This window comes from Cornus florida, unplaced genomic scaffold, assembly GCF_030987335.1.
Source record: "Cornus florida cultivar Cherokee Brave unplaced genomic scaffold, ASM3098733v1 CherokeeBrave_3.0.0_Hap2_Chr06, whole genome shotgun sequence".
NCBI lineage: Eukaryota > Viridiplantae > Streptophyta > Magnoliopsida > Cornales > Cornaceae > Cornus > Cornus florida.
Window position 1 is genome coordinate 1,620,542 of NW_026775576.1, and position 16,720 is coordinate 1,637,261.

Below are 16,720 nucleotides of genomic sequence, written 5' to 3' on the forward strand. Positions count from 1 at the left end.
ATCATGCTGAGACAGTTAAGTAAACTTCTAAACATACGTCCACATAAACACGTAAACATGTTATCAAGAAGCAACTAAAAACATAGAGCATGGCAACACAAGCATGATATGCACCCAAAACCTATCGTCCTAAGGTTTTCGAACCTAGGAGCTCTGATACCACCTGTGATGACCTTGGATTTTTAAACCCAGCGTGTCCTATGATGAACCAAAAGATGACTTGATAACGGATCTGAAATACGGAAGCGAAAGAAGCAAAATGGCTTCAAGAGATGTACGTTATCCCTAAGACACCAAAGTGACTCCCCATGAAGCCACGGAACTCAGTTGAGCCAACAAATGAAGCAAGAATGCCAACCGAAAAGAAATGAACCAAGGGAAAAATGGTCATTCCAAACTAAAATGGGTGCCACCGTGCGCACCATTGGCAAGACAACAAAAAATGAACGAAGTTAGACTCAAGAATTGCCTGATTCTGAGTCCGGACGAAAAAGATATGAATTTAAAACAAAGTGGCTTTCCCTGTTTAAAACGTACCACGACACTATCTTACTAGAACTGGAATAACTCCCACTACAGGTGGAGTTTTGATAAATGGTTGGTACCATTGGAAAGCTAACTTCAAGCTCTTGAACTTAGACTCAAGAATGAACCAATTTGGATAAGAAATAAAAGAGGTATGGTCTTCCAAAGTTGGAACAACAACGTTGTCCAAGAGAAGCTGAGAAAGGGTGGTTCCAGGGAGAATCAGCCGACCAAAATGTAACCATCAGCCGGCAGAAAATCAACCATCGGCCGGCCGAACCCCCATGGTCAGTTGACCGAAACACTTAAAATCCCAAAAAGGCTACTAGAATGGTCTAGAGGGATTCGTCAGCCGACTGATGAAGCTCCATCAGCCGACCAACACACTTCCTGCTGTTATGAAAAGCTGTTGCAATGTGTAGAAATGGTGCTTGGTCCATCTCCATGGTTCTACATGTTTTCTACATGATCCAAACACATTTCAAAACATTTCCTAGTCTCATTCAAGCATCTAAAACATGTCAAACCAAAGAGGAACTCAATTGACACCCCAATGCAAGGTTTTTGCATAAAAACTTATAAAATCGCCCAAAAATAGTTCCAAAGTTAGAACTCAAGAGTTTTATGCAATGTGGACATGCACGTAAACGTAAAAAGACATTTAGGACGCGTCCCAATGATCCGTGGCCTTAAAATGACCCTAATGCAAAATATGACCTCTCAATGGCTAAAAATGCTTAAAAATGCAATAAATGGAACTAAAATGCAAAACCTAGAATGAAATGGTGTTTGGCCCTTGGCCACACCTCATACATGATCATAGAAACCCTGTGAAAGAAACCGAGTGAAATTTCCACACCCGATGCAAAAGTTATGAGACAATGACTTAGCATTTTCCAATATTTTCATATTACTTTATGAGGTTAAAAGTTGCATAGGATACAAAAACATGTCATTGGCCTCTGGCCTCATCTTATACATGTCAAATACATTAAAAAGCATGTACTTATGTACACATTACATAGATGGAATCAAAGAATACAAGTTTTGATATACAAAGCTACAATTTGGATTTCATGCCAACATTTTAATGAAAATGATACTTCAAGTCTACGAAACGTCCATGGCATAGTGTGCATCTCAAATCAAGGTCCCTATACCTAAAAAATGTCCCCACTACGTGGATGAGTAATATAAAGCTACTCGTAGGAGATGTGTGACGGCCCAAGTTTTGTAAACCCGGTGCGTCAGTGATGACCAAAAGATGACCCGATAATGGATCCGAAATGCGGAAGCGAAAGGTGAAACAACAGTCTCTAGAGATACAATACGTCTCTAAGACACCAATGTGACTCTCAATGAGGTCACGGAACCCAAAGGAAACAAATGCAGAAGTGTCGTTTCAAAAACGGACAAAAAGAACCTAGGGGCAAAATGGTTATTTTGCAAAAAGTAGATTCAGGTGCTATCGAGCACACCACTAGAAAGAAAATGACAAATTAGTCAAGTTCAAAATTTTTTTTACTCAATTTGGAGTCCAGACGGGGGAGAAAGGTCAAAAACAAAAATGATGTCGTGGCGGCCCGACGAGGATAACCCACCACTGCTGCAACTGAGAGTAAAAACGGGCACCTAAATGGACTTTTTTGGAAAAACTCAAAGAAGAAATCCCCTCTAAAATCAAGTTTCCAACCCAAACGTAGATGGAAACAAAAAAAAATGCATTGTAAAATGCCCAGAATGCCCCCAAGAAAATCAGGTCAAGAGGAAAAAAACTTATTCGAGCTACTGCCCAAGTTTTGGAAATAGGGCTTCGGGAGGTTTTTAAATTGCCTAAATTGAAAATGTAATCTTAAAATACACCCACAAGACCTCCGGAAGTTTCGGATCGATCGTGACGATTTTCAAAAAAAAGTCGATGAATAGTACCAACTACATTTGCACTAAAAATTTGCAAAACCTAGCAGCAAGGATTTTTCGGAAAAATATTGATTTTTGAGGGCCAAGATGATGTTTTCTGGAAAAACACAAAGAATAAACCCCCCTCAAAATTGAGTTTTCTATGTGACTCATGAGAAAAAAAAAAAAAAACATTGTGAAATACCCGAAATGCCCCTGGAATAGAATAGGGTAAAACTTCCTAAAAATGCTACTTAGAGTTTTTGTTTCATCAAGGAAGGTATTGTTTGCCAAAGTGAGCATGCAAGTGTATGTAATATGATAAAATAGATGTGCTACAATGGCCTATGGCCTCATTACAATACATTTACAACATTTGACATGTCAAACCTCCAAGTTAGAAAAATTACATTTCATAGACAAATCATGAGCATGCTAACACTTGCATGTGAACAAGAATGCTTTTAAAGAAGCTCAACTCAGCAAATCACTCAAGCAATTGCAATCTCCAATCTTGTATCCTGTACTTGAAATATGCCCCAGTATCGTAGGGGTGAGTAACATAAAGCTACTCGTAAGAAATGAGCATGCATCGACCTAAAGTTTTACAAATTGCATGATTTAATTATTGTGGTTCATTCCACTTAACGTTTATGTCAAGGTGAGACTCAGGGAGCATCCTAGCTACCTAAGATCATTTCTAGCATCAATCACCCCATTCATGCAATTTTAACAACATAGGGTCATGCTTACACAAAGCAACAACATAGGAGCATGCTTACACAAAGCAACAACATAGTGGTTCTCAAGGTTATTAACTTGAAGTCTAAAATGCAACATCAACTAAATATAACAATTTAGCATAATTAGAATATCTAATACCACACATCAAGACATAGATTCTCTAGGTTATCAACTAGCAATCTAAAAGTGTGAAATCAACTAAATATATCAATTTAGTATGGATGTACTTAACAACATCAAATCGCCAATTACCAAAACCACAAGTCACAATTAAACATTGGTTGTCAACTTGGAATTGAATGCGAAATCAAATAGTGGAAGACTTGGACATCACAGCTCGGATTTCCACCGAGACAAGGCAAATTTGGAGCTACTAACCCCCAGGCAGCCTACCCAACGCATGAACTTTATAGGGCTAATTTGGAGCTACTAACCCCCAGGCAGCCTACCCAACGCGCGAACTTTGACTTAGAGGACTCTTGTCCCCATACTAGAGCCAAACCCTAGCCATCACAGCTTAATAATGTCCCAAGAAACTCCAAAATAAATAAGTTAACAACTTATATACGTATTAAACAGTACACGAAACTACCTTCATGCACAAGTAGGTTGTAACCACACAACACATATTTTAAATCCACAACAACTATAGGATGACAATGTCGAATCTTCAAAGCGCGATTCGTTACGCGTTATAATAACATCACATGTCGAATATTCAGTGTGCAATTCGCTTCACGCTATAACAATATAATCCAATATTGAAAACATAATTTATAAATCTATTACAAGTCTAAAATCATGCTTCAAACATACTATCAATGCCAATTTCAGGATTTAATCATTAAAGCAATAGAAACGGAATTTAATCAAATAAACTAATTAAATTCCCTAATTTTCAAATCTCAATCAAATGGCCCCCAATCAATGCATATTATACAATATAGCATAGTATATGCATACATTCACTAAAATCTCAATTAGGCCAATGGCACAACAAGGTAGAATTTAATTATATCATGATAATTAAACTTCTAAATTTCAAAGCAACTTCAAATGGTCCCAATTTAATATATACTAGTACACAAGTCCTAGTCATCATGATTATCAAGTAAAAAACTTAATTGGGCCAAGGGAACCATTAAATAGATTTTAATTAATCATTCAATTTAAAATCTCTAGATTTTCATACTTATCCAAATGCTCTCAAATTAAAGTATGTTAACAAACATGCTAAGACTTAATTTAAAAGCATACTACAAGTTCATTTCATGAAAAGTATGGCCATGGGATTTAATCTTTCACCAAAGATAAATATTAAATAAAAAGTGCAATTCTTATTCAATTAATCCCAATTTAATATATGTTGACAAACATATTAAAACATAATTTTCTAGCATGCCACAATTCCATTCTAAGTTATACACATCATTGTGAATTAAATTTCATACAAAGAAATAATTAATACTAATTTTCTAGAATTGATACAAGGCATGCAATTAAGTTGTATAATCATGCTAAACACTCAATACAACACACACAAAAGCTTATAACATCCTCTACCTTAATTTGAGATGAAAATCTCAAAAGTCACTAAATGGAAACCGCTCCGAATCCGACAAAACTTCTAGGTTTTGTCGGGGACTACACCGTGCACATAACCCCCAAGGAAGCCCCATCAAAATCACAACTTAACTTCAAACCCAAACTCAAAGAATGGTCAGAAATGGGTTCTAATAAGGGTGAAAGAAGCGCGCAGTCAACACGAACACTAAACGCAAATGCCCTTCTATGTTCTGACGAAGGAATGAAGCTCAAAAGAGGAGAGAGAAGGTGGCAGCCTCCCTTGGGCTGCCATGGAAGCTTCAGGTCGTGCAAGAGAGTGGGGAAGATGAAAAAATAAAATATCTCACCCCCCTTTTATAGAAATCTCAAAAAGTGCCCCGAACGGGCCCCGCCGGGTCCGAAAAAGTGAAATTTGAGCAGACATGCTCAAATGACAAAACTCTATGAATAAAAAAGATTCAAAATGAGAAAATAGGAACAATAAAAGAAACAGCGTTAAAAACTGAGTCCCGAGCAGAAAGTTATGCCCCAAACAAGTTTGGCGCTGACCGGGGTCAGAAACCCTGAAACTGGAAAACAATGACCAGAAGTAATTTCTAAGAGTATATGACTCAACGAAAAGTGAAAATGAATCCCGTACGAGGATCCAGGCTCAAAACAAGGCATTTAGCAATAACTTTCATTAATTGCACAATGGCCCCACCAAAAAGTAAAAACTGCACTAATGGCCCAGAATGAAAATATCTTCCAAAAATATTTTCTTAAAAACCCCTGAAATAAAATATCTTCAAAAGATATTTACAAAAACCACCCCAAGAAAAAGAAAATAATTTCAAAAAACTTTGCATCCATGCCCCTATGGACACCAGAAGTAACCAGAGTACTTTCTTGCAAAAGTAAAGATATGTATTTCGTATAAACCACTCAAGATGGAGATACATGAAGTCAAAAACCAACTTCGAACACAAGAAGTGTGGTTATGCCAATAAAGTGTCAAACAGGGAAAAGACAAAATAGGGAAAAGGACGAAAAGTGAATAGTGTCGAAAAACTAAAAATGTGAAAACGACTCGGTCCTCAAAGGAAGTTGTCAATCCACAGAAAAGAGTCTCGGAAATCACTCCAGAGCACTTGAGATGACACTAAGCGAAGAGGAACTGAACTCAGAAAGGAAAGACAACGGAAAAAAAATATCCGTGAAAATCTGGGTCATTACAAGATGAGCATGCATCGACCTAGCATTTTACAATTATATCACCTTAAGGTGAAACATGTTAAAGGGGCTCATGCCGCCTAACGTCTAGGTCATAGTGAGACTCAGGGATCATCCTAAGCTGCTTATGCAATTGAAATAAACAACGACATACAAGTATACATGCTTAAGTACACTAAGTCATGTTAAACAAGTTATGCATTGTCTAAGCATGCATATACAAACGTACAATTAACATGGAAAACTCATGAATCAAGTATACAGGTACAAGTATACTAAGTTAAATGAATTACGTATAAGACAAGCATACACGACACAAATATACATAATGAAGTCCGATTGCACAAATCAAACATGCAATGCTTAAGTATACTAATTGGGGTTTAGATACACAACCAAGGATATAAGATCAAGTATACTAAATGATATCTAAATACACAAAACAAGTATACAGTTTCAAGTATACTAAACAGGATTCAAATACCCAAGTAGGCATCAATTCTTAAGCTACAAGTAATCCATGATTAACAACTTGAAATTAAATACGAAATCAAATAGTGGAAAGACTAGGATCCTTGGCTGTAGACCAATCGAGTTATTCCGGGTTACTAGCCCACAAGGTATTACCTAGTGCGCATGTGTATAAGTTATTCTGAGTAATTACGACCCAAAAGGTACTATCTACTGCGCACTTCATATGACTTAGGAAACTCACGAATCCATACTAGGGCCAAACCCTAGCCATCACATGAACATGATCCTTATAAGCCTCCAAAAACAATAAGTTCAAAACTTATGCAAAATCAATAAGTTAAACCAAACTTATACATTTCAAATAATGTCTAGGAATTAATTTACATGCACAAGTAAGGTTGAATCTACACAAACCATGTCCTAGAGTTCAAGTCTACAATGACATTCACAATGTCGAATCTTCAGTATGCGATTCATTACACGCTATGACAATTTCATTTCAACATTAAAATGGAATCTCATCCAAACGATCCCTAATTCAATTATGTTAAACAACATGGTATAATCACTACACAAACCAACTCAAAATTAAATTGGATCATTGAGACAACAAAATAGAGTTTAATTGAAACATGGTAATTGAATCTCTAAATTTTCTAAAACAACCCCAAATGGCCCCAAATGGATATATACAAGTGAACAAGCCCAAGTTACTATCCTTATCAAGTTAAAACTCAATCAAACTAGTGGAACCATTAATTAGATTTTAATTAATTCATTTAATTCAAAATCTCTAGATTTGTAAACTTATCCAAATGCTCTCAATTTAACATAGGTTAGAGAACATGCCAAGGCCTATTTTAATATCACATTACAAGTTGATTTTATGCTTATTTCATCTATGTGAATTAAACTTTCATAAAAGATAAATATTAAATAAGTTCTGCAATTCTTATTCAAATGCTCCAAATTTAATATATGTTACACAACTCACCAAGGCCTAATTTACTAGCATGCCACAATTTAATTCTAAACTATATACCATCATTAGAATTAAATCCTAAATAAAGAAAATAAATAAATTAAATTCTAAAAACTTGAACAAGGCATGCTCACAAGTTGTATATGCTTACAAAACAATCAATACAACAATAATATAAACCTAAGACATCCTCTACCTCAATTTCAGATGAAAATCTCAAAAGCCACCAAAATGAAACCGCTCTAAATCCAACGAAACTCCTATGTTTTGTCGGGAACAATACGATCTACATGAACCCCCAAGAAGCCCCATCAAAATCACAACTTGACTTCAAACTCGAACTCAAGAAATGGTCAGAAATGAATTCTAATAAGGGGGAAAGGTAGAGCACATCGAGGGGAACGATAAACGTTAAGGCCAAAGAGTTTTCACTAAGGAAATCAAGTGGAGGAGAAGAAAGAATGAAGTCAGCCCCTTGGGCTCCCATGGCTGCCAGCCAAGAAGGTGAAGAAGATAATGGAAATCTGACTTTTTGACTTAAGACCCCCTATTTATAGAAAATCTCAAAAAGTGCCCCGGAAGGGTCCCACCAGGTCCGAAAAAGTGGATTTTGGGCAAACGTGCTCAAATGATAAAAATCTATGAATGAAAAAGATTCAAAATGAGAAAATATGCACAACGGAAGAAACGATATCAAAAACTGAGTCCTGAGCAGAGAGATATGCCCCGAACAAGTTCGGCGGCAATTGGGGCCAGAAACCCTGAAACTGAAGAAAAACAACTCGAAGGAAATTCTAAGAGTTCATGACTTGATGAAACATGAAAATGACTCCCGTACGAGGATCCAGGCTGAAAACAAGGCATTTAGCAATAACTTTCGTTAATTGCACAATGGCCCCTACAAAAAGGGTTAACTGCAAAACTGCCCCAGAATGAAAATATTTTCCATACCCTTGAAATAAAGTATCTTTAAAAGATATTTATGAAAAACACCCCAAGAAAAGAAAAAAGATTCTAAAGAACTGTGCATCCATGCCCCTATAGACACCAAGAGCAACTAGAGTACTTTTTTGCAAAAGTAAAGATACGTATTTCAAGGAAGCCACTTAGAATGAAGATACGTGAAGTCAAAAACCAACTTCGAACACAAGGAGTGAGGTTATGCCAACAAAGTGACAAACTGGGAAAAGACAAAATAGGGAAAAGGACAAAATAGGGAAAAGGGCGAAAAGTGAATAGTGTTGAAAAACGAAAAATGTGAAAATGACTCGGTCCTCAAAGAAAGATGTCAATCCAAAGGAAAGAGTCTCAGAAACCATTACCGAGCACTCGAGACAACACTAAACGACGAGAAGTTGAACTCAGAAAAGAAATTTCAACGAAAAAAATTCATCCGTAAAATTCTGACGAAAGAAAAAGAAAGGAAGGAAATGACCGGGTCATTACAACATCATTGTCTTGAATAGCTTGTTTAAATATATCTTGTGTAGGTATATAGCTTATTACAATTGTTTACCTTGGAAGCTAGTTACTAAATTGGAGCTTATTTAGTACTTGTAGTTTAGGATTGTAATGTGGCTCAATTGTTATAAAATATTCTTACTTTGTATGTAAATTACATATTGAGAACATGACATATCATATGCTATTTAGACTTGAATTCTAGGACATAATTTGTGTGGATTTAACCTTATTTGTGCATGAAATGTGGTAACTTGCATTTGATTTTGTATAAGTTTTGAACTTATTGATTTTAGAAAGTTTGTAAAGACATAATTTATGTGATAGCTAGGGTTTGGCTCTAGTACATGGACAAGTATCCTCTAAGTCATAAGTGCGCACTAAGTGGTACCTTGTGGGTCGTAATTACCCGAAAATACCTGCTTGGTCTAATGACCATATGTCCTAGTTTTTCCACTATTTGATTTCGCATTTAATTTCAAGTTGTTAATCATGGATTACTTGTAGCTTGAGAATTGATGCTTACTTTGGGTATTTGAATCCTATTTTGTATACTTGAAACTGTTTACTTGCTTCTTGTATTTAGATCTTATTTAGTATACTTGAAACTGTATACTTATTTTGTGTGTTTAGATCTCATTTACCGTACTTGAACTTGTATCCTTGGTTGTGTTTCTAAACCCTAATTAGTATATTTATGTGTTGTATGTTTGATTTGTGCAATTGGACTTCATTATGTATACTTGTGTCGTGTATGCTTGTCTTATGCGTAATTCATTTAGCTTAGTATACTTGTGCCTGTATACTTGATTTATGAGTTTTCCATGTATGTTTGTATATGCATGTTTAGACGATGCATAACTTGTTTAACATGATTTAGGGTATTTGAGCATGTATGATTGTATGTCGTGTATCATGTTTTAATACGGTTTAGTGTACTTGAGCATGTATACTTGTATGTCGTTGTTCATTTCAATTGTATGAGTACCTTAGGATGATCCCTGAGTCTCATTTTGACATAGACGTTTGGTGGCATGAGCCCATTTGACATGTTTCACCTTAAAATGATATAATTGTAAAACGCTAGGTCGATGCATGCTCATCTTCTACGAGTAGTTTTATGTTACTTACCCACGTAATTGGGACATTTTTCAGGTACAGGGACTTTGATTTGGGATGCACATTATGCCATGGAGGTTTCGTAGACTTGGAGTATCATTTTTATGAAGATGTTAGCATTGAGTGCCTTTTGTAGTTTATATGTCAAAACTTGTATTTTTATTCTAAATATGTAATTTGTACATAAGTACACTTTTTGTAATGTATTTGACGTGTATGAAATGAGGCCAAGGGCCACAAACTTTAAAGTTCAAGTGTATGTATATAAACTTTAAGTTTTGCTTGAAAATGTTTTTTTTTTTATCAACTTGGAGGTTTGGCATGTCAAATTTTGTAAATGAGATGTAATGAGGCCGTAAGCCATTGGAACATGTTTAAAATGTCATATTACACTTACATGTATGTTTATATCATCACATATTAGCATATAATGAAAATTTAACATGCCATGGGGGATTCAAATGAAGCTTAGGGACTTCTCTTCATTTCTAATGCATAACAGGAAAATTTGTACTTTCTCGAGTCATTTCGGCCGACTGAAATGCTATTTCGGTTGACCAAAACCTTTTGGACTTCATTTGTACAGTAAACACATGCATTCCAGTAGTCATTTTTCACTTCGAGCCACAAACCGGTTAACTGGTTTGTCATTTCGGTCGACTGAAATGAAGGTCCATTCTCTACTTTTTCCTGACTCATTTCGGCAGACCGAAGCTCCATTTCGGTCGACGGAAATGGAGCTGCCTTATGGGTTTTTTTTGGTTCATTGCTTAGACAGGTTAACTCCGTTTGTTTGTTCTCATAGGACCCTATTTTTCTCGTTTGAGCCATTTAATGGTGAATGTGGTCTAGTTTGAACTAGATCTCGTTCCTTCAGTTTCCATTGGTGCCATAGGGTACCATTTGACCTTGTCATTCTAGCTTTTGCTTCCAGTTATTTCTTTGAGTATCGTGACTTCACGGAAGATCATCTTAGGGTCTTAGAGGTGTATTGTGCCTTGAGGGACCATTGTCTTGTTTCTTGCTTCTGCATCTGGATCCATTATCGGGTCGATCTTCGGTTTATCGCTGACGTACCGAGGTTGGAAAACTCGGGTCGTTACAAACAAATTACAGAAAAATAAAATTTAATCAATATAACCTCACATGCAAAACTGAAATATCATAACAATACTTATATATATTCACATGTTTAAATCTATCACGTTGAAAAGATTAAACATGTTCCATCCAATCCAATTAATAAATTATTTTTAATCAACAAAATAAACATATAAATTTGATACTCAAGGTGATAGGTTTATGAATTCTAAGAGGAGAAGTAAAGAAGAACTTGCCTTTCTTTTCCAATTCTGGTCTCCTCTTTCTTTGATCCGGTCTCCTCTTTGTTAGCCCTTGTTCTTCTCTCTCTAACTCTCTTATTTTTCTAATGTGGAAAAACTCCTAACCCTAAAGTCTTATGTGTCTATTTATACACATAAAAAAAAACTAAATTATTTTCCTATTATGATTGCCGTATTAAAGAAATAATATTTATCTTTTAAATAATATATATACACATATATATTTTAATATAAATATGTATATTACCTTCCATATATAATCTTTAGTTAAATAAATTATATATACCTATATATGTCAATATATATATATATTGCATATATACTTATTAATTAATTAAATTTGTATACATATAATTATGTAGATATAACTATGAAAAGATAATTATTAAATATCTTCATAACCATGGCCCTTTAATAATTAACCCAACAAGGCTTCCTTCAAGCCCAATACCACATCCGTTGGTCCAACTTCCCTTAAACCAAATCCAAATAATTTAAATATATAAAATAATTAAATTAAATCTAATAGTTACCAATAATTAACAATAAAGTTACACAAGTATAAAATCACACAAATCAAATAAACAATTCACTAATTAGCATTCCGCAAATCAAACACCATATAAATTTAACAAATAAGATTACAAAGTATAATTTAATTAAAACAATACAATTTATCTACGCACTTAATTAAATAAAACAATCACAATTATCCACACACTTAATTAAATAAAACAAGTCATTTAAAAATAAAATAAAAATAATTAATTTTAATTAATAAATCCTTTTAAATTATCGGGGTATTACAATGAGAGAAAATAAATGAAATAACTTTATGTGAGTAGAAGTGAAAATAAGAAACTTCTAATCAATAATTTATATGTAAGCTTTTCCTTCATTTCCCTTTTTTATTTCCCCCAACACCTGAATCCAGATACATACAAAATAAAAAAGAAAAAAAGCTTGCTTCCTACAGACTTTAAAAGCATTACGTACGTACAGAACGAATGCTTAATTTTCCATAAACTATTTGAAGTGTTCAACTTTCATGTTTATATGATTTTCCAGAAGATCTTCGTCGAACCTTGAGATTCTACAGTTTAGAACAAAATATTTTTTAAAAATTTAAAAGAATGGAAATTGCACATGATTTAAAAATTTATGTTAGCTTGCACATGATTACTATAGCTTTGATTGTGTTAGCTTTCACATGATTACTATCACATTTTATTGATTTCCACACATAATAAACAAACTCATTGGACTTTCTTTCCGCTACTTTGTTCTTAGCAAAATGTTTGTTTTTGATTCATAAATGATAATCTTGTTCTTTCCCTTTTTTACTATCATTCTGAATTTGAGACTTATGTGATGCAGCTACTTCCTTGGATTTTGTACAATGAGGTGGTTTTTTGACAAGTGCAAACTGAAACTCAAGTGCTAGAAGGTTTATCAATTTTTCAACAGAAGTGTTAGGAAATTGATGATTTTCTTGACAAATGGATTTACTTTCCGTTTTGGAACATTGATAAATGTTGAATTGTTTTGGCACATTGATAAATGATGAATTGTAAAAATGTTTTAACTCTTTTGATATGTTTAATGGGATATGTTTTTTGAATTGAATTATAACTGAAAGTGATGAGAATTACAGGTTGTGGATGATTGATTAACTGGCATTAATTAAGGGTGTTTTATTTATATAAAAAAATATATATTTTATTTACAGGGAGCTTAAAACCCCGTAAATAAAAGGTCGTATTAGTGAAAATCCCCGTAAATAACTTTTCTATGGCATACGTGTCTCGTGAGATTATTTACGGGTACTTAATATTCGCCATAGAAAACGTTTTTACGGCAGTTACAATTCGCCGTAGAAAACTTTTCTACATCATGCATTGGTGCCTCGTAAATTAATTATTAACAGGAAAATATCCATGTTGTAAATAAATTTAATATATAAACAAAATTATTTTATACGGCGAATCTATTATTTTTCTACGAGATAATTTTTTCCTGTAAAAAAAATTGAGTATTTACGGAACCCTCATACACGAGGCCTAAAATGCGCCGTGAATAAGTTTCCATGGCATTTTTGGCCCCTCGTAGAAGCCCTTTTTTTTTTCTTGTAGTGGACAATAATGACATCCCAAACATGAATTTTGAACTCCAAACATTCTTCCCACCCCCAAACTTATTCAAAGATCAATGCCACAAAGTTTTATTCGAAATAAGCACTCAAACTCTCCAAACTATCAATGTGATGAAAGTGTGTGCAAAATGTGTATGTACAAGCAACAAGTTGCAATTTATTACAAGATGCACACAATTATTCAAAAAATGTCACATTTGACAAATTTTAAGTTTTGCAAGCAACATTGGAACATTTAACTTCAAAAAGTTGGGTTGGAATGGCAATTCAACACATTTTTTCAAGAAAAGTTCAAAATCATGACAAGTGTAGTCAAAGATAACAAACTTATGCCCTAACATGGCAAGAATCAAGAACTAAATACAAACAAGTTCAAAAGCACTTAACACATGCATTTGGATGGAAAGAAGACAAATGGAACAAGTTTTAACTCATTTAAGGGCATTTTGGTCAACTATGGAATTTTTCAACACTTTTGGGGCAAAATTGGAATTTTTGAAAAGTTTGAGGTCTAGACATTCAAATGCATTGTATTTAAGCTTCATAACAAGAATCATGCATTGAATAGTTAACAAAAGAAGGAATTAAACAACTCGACTTCTCATTTTCAAAACAAAGTTCACAAATTCCATTTTTTACATTTTGAAACCAACAAGTGTGATCACAAAGGCATTTTAGACAATTGAAGAATCATTTTACCCAAACAATGCACCTTAATCATGAGCAAAAGTGAATTTAAGAACAAAACTTTCAAAAAGGGTCCATTTGAAACTCATTTATACAATTTAAACATCACTTTGCATTTTCAAGTTCAAAATCACAAGTTTCAATTCAAGTCATGCTTGCATGCATTCGAAACAACTTGGAAACAAGCAACATCCATGCATTTCATAGTCAAAACAAACAAATGAAACAAGTCGGGAATCATGTTTCTCACTAATCAAGCTTATGGGCCATTGCAACTTTAAAATTTCCAAGAATTTTTCATGTTCAAAAAGTGTCCATTTTCAATTGAATTCTTTTCAAGATCAAAATCACTTTGACATTCATGTTTCCATCTCAAATTACAAGCAACTATTTCCAATTCATGATATTTATATTCCAAATCACATCCTCAAGTTGAAATTTTAAAAACAACTTTCCAAATTTATTTTCTTTTTCAATTCAATTCAATCATTTAACCTTTGAATTCTTTTTCCAATTCCCTTTTCAAATTAAGTTCATACAAATAAACCAAGTTCCATTTAGAGAACGTAAAATCAAAACACAAGTTTAATTTTTCAAATATTCGGCATGGGTTCCCCTTAAAAATATGTGCAATCCACAAATTTTTCAACAAAGAAATAAACATAGAAGCATATATGGAATCAAAATCAAGCTCTAAACATCCATACATCAACCAATTTAAATCCCAAACTCAATTCAATAACACAAAAGGGACATAGCCCACAAATGAAAATCCACTTTCAAATTTGCCCATTCTCCTTTTATACTACCACAAACCAAACTACATCCTTTATTTTAACAAATTTTTTCCATTCTCCTTAACCAAAGGGTCACAGCCCACAACATCACAGAAAATAATGTCTCAATCCAATTTTCTTTATTTTCTGATTTTTCAATTTGTTTTTATTTTGATTTTTTCTTCTTTATTTATTTATTTATTTATTTTTTGTATTCCATTTTCCATTTTTCATTATCATGATTCAACATGCAAAATAAATATACAATCATATAAGAAAACTAAAATGGAAATATGCAAATATTAAAAAAAACTTAAATAAAAAATAAATAAAAAGAAAATAAATTTCTACATACTCGGTGCCGAGATGAGAAGTGAAGATGGAAATAAAGAGATTGGGGATGAAACTAAACTTTTTTGGCCTAACCGTGGCCGGAAGTGACGATTGGAGTCTCGCCGGAAGTTGCAGAGGTCGCCGGAGAATGGATCGAGCTCTCCTTGGCCTAAATCGGCCGGAGATGAGAGAAATGGAACCTTCTATGAGAGAAACAGAGCAAGGAGAGAGAAAAAGCTTGGCCGAATGGCCAAAAGCTCTCACCGGATTCAATGGAGATCGGCGGCAAGTTGGGCTTCTTTGGGGTCTTCGCCGGAGAAGCGGGAAGAGAGGTGGTTGGGTTGTTTCGACGGAGTGAAAGATGAGGTTGAGGGAGATTGAGAGAACATGAGAGATTAAGAAGAGAAGAGAAGAGAAGAGGGGAGGGGTTTTGAGAGGGTTTGGGGAAGAGAGAAAGACAAGAATAGAGAGAGGTAGAGAGAGAAAGAGAAAAGAAAAAGAAAAAGAAAAAGAAGAAAGAGAAAATAGTAAAAAAAAAATGAAAAAAAAAAAATAGGGTTAGGAATAAAAGGCCAACGGTTAAAGCAATTCTCGGAATTTCAAAAGGCGTAATCTCAATCGATCAAAGGGGTCTTCGATCAATTAATCACTTACTTCGATCAATCCAAATGGACTTCAATCGATCGAATTAGAAGATGAAAATTTGGATTTTGGGAACTTCGATTGATCAAATTGGACTTCGATCGATCTAAGAGGGGTCTTCGATCAATCGAAGTGACACTAAAAGTGTAGGAAATGATTGAAACTGCCCAGAAACTGGAATTCTTAACCCAAAACATATCTAGACAATGTAGGAAAGAACAAAACAAGAAATGAAGGAGGAATAGGGTTAGAAAGCCCTATGAAACATTAGTTTTTAACGTCTCTAGCAAGACGTTGGGCTCTTTTAGCTTGGATCAAAGATCTTGTTAGACATCCCTTTCTCAACGGGGTGAATGGAACTTTAAACCCCACCTAACAAATCATTCCCTTAGGAAATTGTTGGATTTGGTTCAAGTGCATTTGACGGCTCTTGATCAACAAAACTTTTGGGCTTCCACACCCGTTCAACATTGCAATTCACGACATCTTTTGAAAACTCTTCCAAAGACAAACCATTTGATTTTTCAACACAAGGAAATGACTCATTTTTGTCAATTTTACATTTAAAACATTTTTCCACAACACATATCTTTTCATGTTTGTCCATTGTATTAGGGGTTGGATTAAAAATGTTTAACTTCACCTTCATGTGGCCAAAAGATAACTTCATTATCCCCGTCCTACAATTAATGTTGGCATTAGCGGTAGCCAAGAAAGGATAGCCAAGGATAATAGGTATTTGCCTCTTAGGATTAGGAACCGGTTCCGCGTGTCAATGACAACAAAATCAACCGGAAAAAAGAAT